General features: G+C 32.8%; 1 pseudogene; it reads left to right on the top strand.

Moving 5' to 3' along the window:
• The first annotated feature begins 1,063 nt into the window (after positions 1-1,063).
• LOC142622340 (basic transcription factor 3-like) lies at positions 1,064-4,493 on the top strand (annotated as a pseudogene).
• Positions 4,494-6,197: the final 1,704 nt, after the last annotated feature.

Below are 6,197 nucleotides of genomic sequence, written 5' to 3'. Positions count from 1 at the left end.
ACCTAGACTAACATGTCAATATTTGTAATTTTATTTGATGAAATGTCAAAACAGTTTTAAATTAGAAAAACAATAAGTGAATACCTAACTCACGTCTATCAACAACAAAAAATCTCTTTCCTCAATAAACAACAAAAATCTATAACTCACAGTCACGATTGCTTCACGTTTGGTCCTCTAGAGAGAAAGGTGAAGCACTACGGTGGCTAGAAATTATACCGAAGGTGATGACTGACGACAACCACGGGATCTAAGGGTTGATGGATTCTCCGATCTGAGGGCCGATGGAATCGCCGATCTGCTGGTAATATCTCTGTCTTTCGGTATTATCTTCCTAGTAAAATAATAAAATCTTTAATGTTGAATGTATTGTAAGGTAAAATGTTAAAATAGATAAAATAACGTTTTGAGTTGCTAAAAGCTAAGTTTTTAGCACCACTATTGTAATTGCTCACATGCAGTCAAGTAGGTCCAAGTTATTTTTAATTTATGCCATTATAGGTCTAAATCTTTTTTTTTTTTTTTTGGTGGTACCTAGGTCCAAATCTATTACAATATATCATTCCAATTTACAATACACAGGCTCTTAAAAAAAACTAGTCTCATCACACGCGCTTTGCGCGTGGGATGAGACTTTTCTCTTTTAGTGGTCTTATTTTGTAGGAAAAAACTGTATTTAATTATTTTATATACATATATGATTTTTATTTTAAAAATCTAATTTATAAGTGAATAAATTAATTTAAAATTAATAGGAGAGTAGTCCTATTTTTTAGGTAATATTTTAGTGGGAGTTGGAGTTGCATTTTTACAGGATTGTCCTTTAGTTTTGTCTCTACTTAAACATAAAACTGTAGGGGCATCTTTGAACTAAAAAATGAGTTTTTACCGGATTGTCCTTTAGTTTTGTCTCTATTTAAACATAAGACTGTAGGGGCATTTTTGAACTAAAAAAATGTGGAATCCAAACAGGAGAAGCCCCTTAAATAGTAGTATAGAAAAACAAAATTACAATACGCCCAATATAGAATGACATTTTGGCCAAAAATGAATTAAGGTCGTAATGTTTACTGGAGGGAGAAAGGGTAAAAAAGGAATTGGGCACTGAAGAAAAGGAGGGCATATTTATCCCCTATCTTCATCCGTCAAACCGAGATTGCTCTCTTTCTCTTGCCTGTGTACTGCCGCCGCGGCTTTTGCTGCTACTCGTTTCATATTCTACATTTCATATTTTATTACCAAATCAAAGGTACTTTTTTTTTTTTTTAATGTTGTTTCTGTATTAGGTTTTGTTTGAATTTTACACATTTACTAACATTTTTTTATTTGCCTCTTCACTGTGTTAAATAGTTTCATTTTATACAGAAACTTTAGCCCATAGTGCTATTGTTACTCATTTTCTTTCCAGTAATATAAGAAAAAGAAAGTCTCTTGAAATTTTCTCAGCAGCCTAACAGGGTACAGTATCTACAAGATGTTAGGGTTTTGGTTAATTTTCTTTTTCTTTAATTTATTGGGTTGAAAAGAGGCTTCTTTTATTTGAAAACCCTTATCCCCCATATACTTTCATTCACAATTTTGTTGGACTTAGGATTCAGATTTGAGACCCAAAACATTATATGAAAAAGGGGTTGTCATTGATTTTCAGTGTTTTTCCCTACTCAGATGGATAGGGAAAGGCTCATGAAAATGGCTGTTGCTGTTCGTACTGGTGGAAAAGGAAGCATGAGAAGGTGTGACATTCTATCTTGTTCAATAGAATATGTACAACTTCATTTTGTAGCTTAATCAACTAAAAAAAGTTTATTTCTCACTAGAAAGAGCTGCTCATTTTGTAAAAACAATGGTCAGTTATAGGTGAACTACAACAATTGTCAGTAATAGGAAGCATTTTTTTATTCTTTTCTTTTCATTTGATTCAATACCAGCTATTGTTATGGGAGGAGGAAGTGTAATTTGATTCAGAGCTCATTGGCACAAATGTGGGGTATGATTATATATGATTTAAACATTAACTTTGTCTGGAATAAAAATTATCCTATAATTGTTTTAGATTATAAACCATTAGGATTTAATATAATAAAAATTCTGAAGAGATTCTCCAAGTGTCATTCTTCTCATTCAAAGTATGATATCAGAAAGATTAATCATTTTGTACTATTAATTTTCACAAAAACTGCATAATGTTTTTGTTTGTTACTTTTGTATGCAAGTTTAATTGAGTTTGATGCGCCTCTGTCTTGTGTGCTTTTGTACTTAGAAAAAAGAAGGCTATTCACAGAGCCACGACGACCGATGATAAAAGGCTTCAGAGTATATTCAAGAGGATTGGGGTGAACGCCATCCCAGCTATTGAAGAAGTTAACATTTTCAAGGATGATGCAGTCATCCAGTTTCTTAATCCCAAAGGTTAACCTCCTAATCTAAATATGCCTTTAGGATTGTGTAGCCTAAGCTTTTTACCCCACCGATATTTTTGTAATTGCTTTTCTATTTGGCAACCAATGACTAATAATTTTTTTTATCTTGTATCACAGTTCAAGCTTCCATTGCTGCCAACACTTGGGTTGTTAGTGGTTCTCCCCAAACAAAAAGTATTTTCTCATTCTCTTCTTCTACCATTTATATTTGCTAGAATGCTTGTCTGCCTTTTTTTTTGGTGGCTTTTTCTGTATATTTATGTTTTTCAAGATGTGGTCTACATGAGTTGCTGAAATGGTAGGTGGCCCATTTAAATGTTGTAATATTGCTGAGGGTCTGCTAACTTTATGCTTAGCATTCCCAGATTTTCATTCATGTCTCTGATTTGTCGCTGCTGCACTTCTATTTCTTTAATAATTTTCAATGGAAAAGAACTAAGACTTGAAGTTTTGTTTCAGAATTGCAAGATATTCTCCCAGGGATCATTAACCAACTAGGTATGATGCCATTATGTTTTTTTTTTCCTTGCATTTAAGTCATAATGTTTTTGTTCTAATAGTTCCATATTAGTATTTGTCAGCTACCTGTATTTTGAGACCCCAGTACAAACAAATTGCTTCTTTGGCTTGCTAACCTGAGTCTTTTTGTCTTTACTAGTTAACTGATGTTAAATATTTCTTAAATGTGCATTGAATATCTAATTGCTTTGAATATAGTAGACTAGTCAATCCAATTTTTCCCTTTTTTTTTGGATTAGTAATTTATGCATGCACCCATTGCCTGTCGTGGATGTTTTTGCACAATATAATTGGTAGGTAGATGCTAGTTGCAATAGAGAAAAAATATGAAACCAGGGCATTGACATCCACTACAAGAAGGAACAATTGCAAAAGAGAAAAGCATGAAAAGCCAGGGCATCCACTACAGGAACTATATTGTCTGTTATCCATTCCCCGTGAAGTCAAAATCCCCAAGATCCAATTTCATAATCTTCTTTCAGAAATATGAATTTAAAAAAAATCAAAGATGGTGAATCCGAATGATAAAATCTTCAGCTTTTTTGACTATCGATTTTTAAACAATGAGATTTTATGGTTTTTATTTCAAAATCCTGCAAGAAGTTGCTGGTGGATGTGTTCAAATGTTGGCAACGTGTGTACAGTGTTCCCCCCCCCCCCCAAATCTCGGCTTCTGAATGTCCCAAACAATTCTTCCTGAGGGTTTCATAGCCCACTTGTGGGCTGTTATTTAGCAAAGTAGTTTAAATATTATTTTGTGTGTAATTGATTGCCGGCACTCTTCCATCTTTGTTGACCACAGTAGCTCTACCTCTGCTGCTGATGTCAAACACACAGAAAATTATAACATATTCATGTTGTTGGAGTTTTTAAACGGGAAAGGTCTCTTTTATTCAATAATCTACGCTTATGTGATTCAAATGAAGAGTATTAACAGCATAAGTAAGTGTAATATAAAATAAATATTCCACTGCCGATCTTTGATTGATTGATTGATTGTGGAAATGAGGCTATTTTAGCCCAAGGAGTTATATTAATTTTATTAGATTATATGGCTGCAGGACATTATTTAGATGGAAATTACGTTCTTCTAGTAGTCTTGACAGAAACTAATTCTATGGGCTTTCGGGAAATGAATTTGTTATGTTTTGTTATCTCAATCCAGTTGACTAACTTGCATTGACATATATGGGTTTCAATTTGTAGGGCCAGATAACTTGGACAATCTAAGGAAACTTGCGGAGCAGTTTCAGAAGCAGCAGCCACCTGCTGGTGCACAAGCAACGCAAGAAGAAGATGATGATGAAGTCCCAGAGCTTGTTGCTGGTGAAACCTTTGAAACTGCTGCAGAAGATGGTCATACTCATACTTCTTAGACTGGTTGTATGAATGATTTCCATTATCAATTTTAATACTTTGCTGGGCATTTTTTCCCCTCATGGCCTTCAGCTCTTGTGATAGTCACTTTTCTTGATATGTGCTGTTGAATCCAGAGAGAATTGTAGCTTGTATGAGACCTATTATATCGTTTGAATGACAGTCTTTATCGAGTCATGCTGCCCCTCCACAAACTCTAATATGCACCAATACTGGTACGGGAGTACAAAATTTATTTCAAAAATCTAGGATACGTTACATCGGAGATACGACAATTATTTAATTAATTAATATTTATTATTAGATATATTTAAATATTTTTGTACATAATTTATGTTTATTATAAGTTTTAAAATTAAGTAACAATGACATTAAAATGCTTGAAAACATACCTAAAATTAATTTAAAGGCAATACTAAACAACAAACAAGTACAATGATATTATAAAATGTTGTCTCAAATACAAACCAAGGGTTCGAATAAACAAACACACAGAAAGTGCTGTGTAAAGTACAAACAAAGAGTTCAAAGCTTCAAATAAACTACATTCAATATCAAACAAAAAAGAGGAGACAACTTCAAGATGATCACATAATATCATCTTCTTTAACAGTTTCCTCATTATTTTCAACAAGCATAACCTCCAACTCCAGCTCATCTAGTAATAATAAAAATGAATTTATTTATCTCAAAAGGAAGAAAAGAAAAATTAGGATAGAAAGAAATTATATTTAGGATTCAAGGAGTGAGCAAGGCAATGAATGTCACTTTTTCTATCATTAAATCCCACATTTCATACACTCCATGAAGATTAGCTCTATCCGTGTCAACCACTTAAAGCATGTCATAAATAGGAGAAATTATTATTTACACCAGGAGGACTGCTGATGTAGTCTTCCTTGATTAATGAGATGATGTCATCTATGTAAATGTATGTATGAATTTCCTAATCAGCATAAGGAATAAAAAATAAAAATTACCAAATGATGCCATATTTGCATAAATAACAGCATTTTATTGGTTAGTGGGTCATGAGAACCTCATCAATAGTCCTCTTAGTGGACCTAATAATTTCTCCATCAATAGGTCCTGTGAATCGAAGAATATAGTCAACCTCGTCCCACCATACTTCTTCCAAAATATAATCTCTCATGGTTTGAGATTTACCAACATCATCTTCTCTATAAGAGGTCCATTGCTCGCTAATGACCATGCTTTGAAAACCTCTTCTTATCGGTTTCAATCTTTTAAGCATGATTATTATTAAAGCAAATTATTTATTAGCAATCTTCATCAGCAAACACGAATAAAAATTCATTGAATGATTCATTAAAAATTGTCAATCTCATTGAATGATTCATGATAAAAACACGAATAAAAGATACTTCATCAGCAATCTTCATAATCCATTGACATTCATTATATGCAACCCCATTATGAAGAGAGTATTTGGCTGCACATATGTTCTTCAAAGCTAGACTGAGGATATGCACAACATACGGTGATCAAAATATAGTGGTATATTCAGCTTCAACAATAGATCCTACAGACTTCATAACAGGTGCATTATCATTAATGATTTGAACAACATTATGACATCCAACCTCAAATATGACCTCTAGAAACAAGTTTGAAATGTAGTGCATTATCACTTACTAATTACCATGCTTTAATCGACTCAGGCTGAATATTGGCAAATTTATCGGACATTTTTGGGTATTCATTTTTACCAACAAATTTCAATTACAATAAATATATAAATTATATAACACTAATAACAGTATAACAACAAACAACTGTGCAATGCAACAATGTGACAGTGACTATAAACAACCAAAAGACAATATTATATTTATTATTTTATTTAATATGATTATATCA

This window comes from Castanea sativa, chromosome 1 (genome assembly GCF_040712315.1).
Source record: "Castanea sativa cultivar Marrone di Chiusa Pesio chromosome 1, ASM4071231v1".
NCBI lineage: Eukaryota > Viridiplantae > Streptophyta > Magnoliopsida > Fagales > Fagaceae > Castanea > Castanea sativa.
The sequence above is the reverse complement of the archived record's forward strand: the minus strand, read 5'-3'. Positions and strand labels throughout refer to the sequence as shown.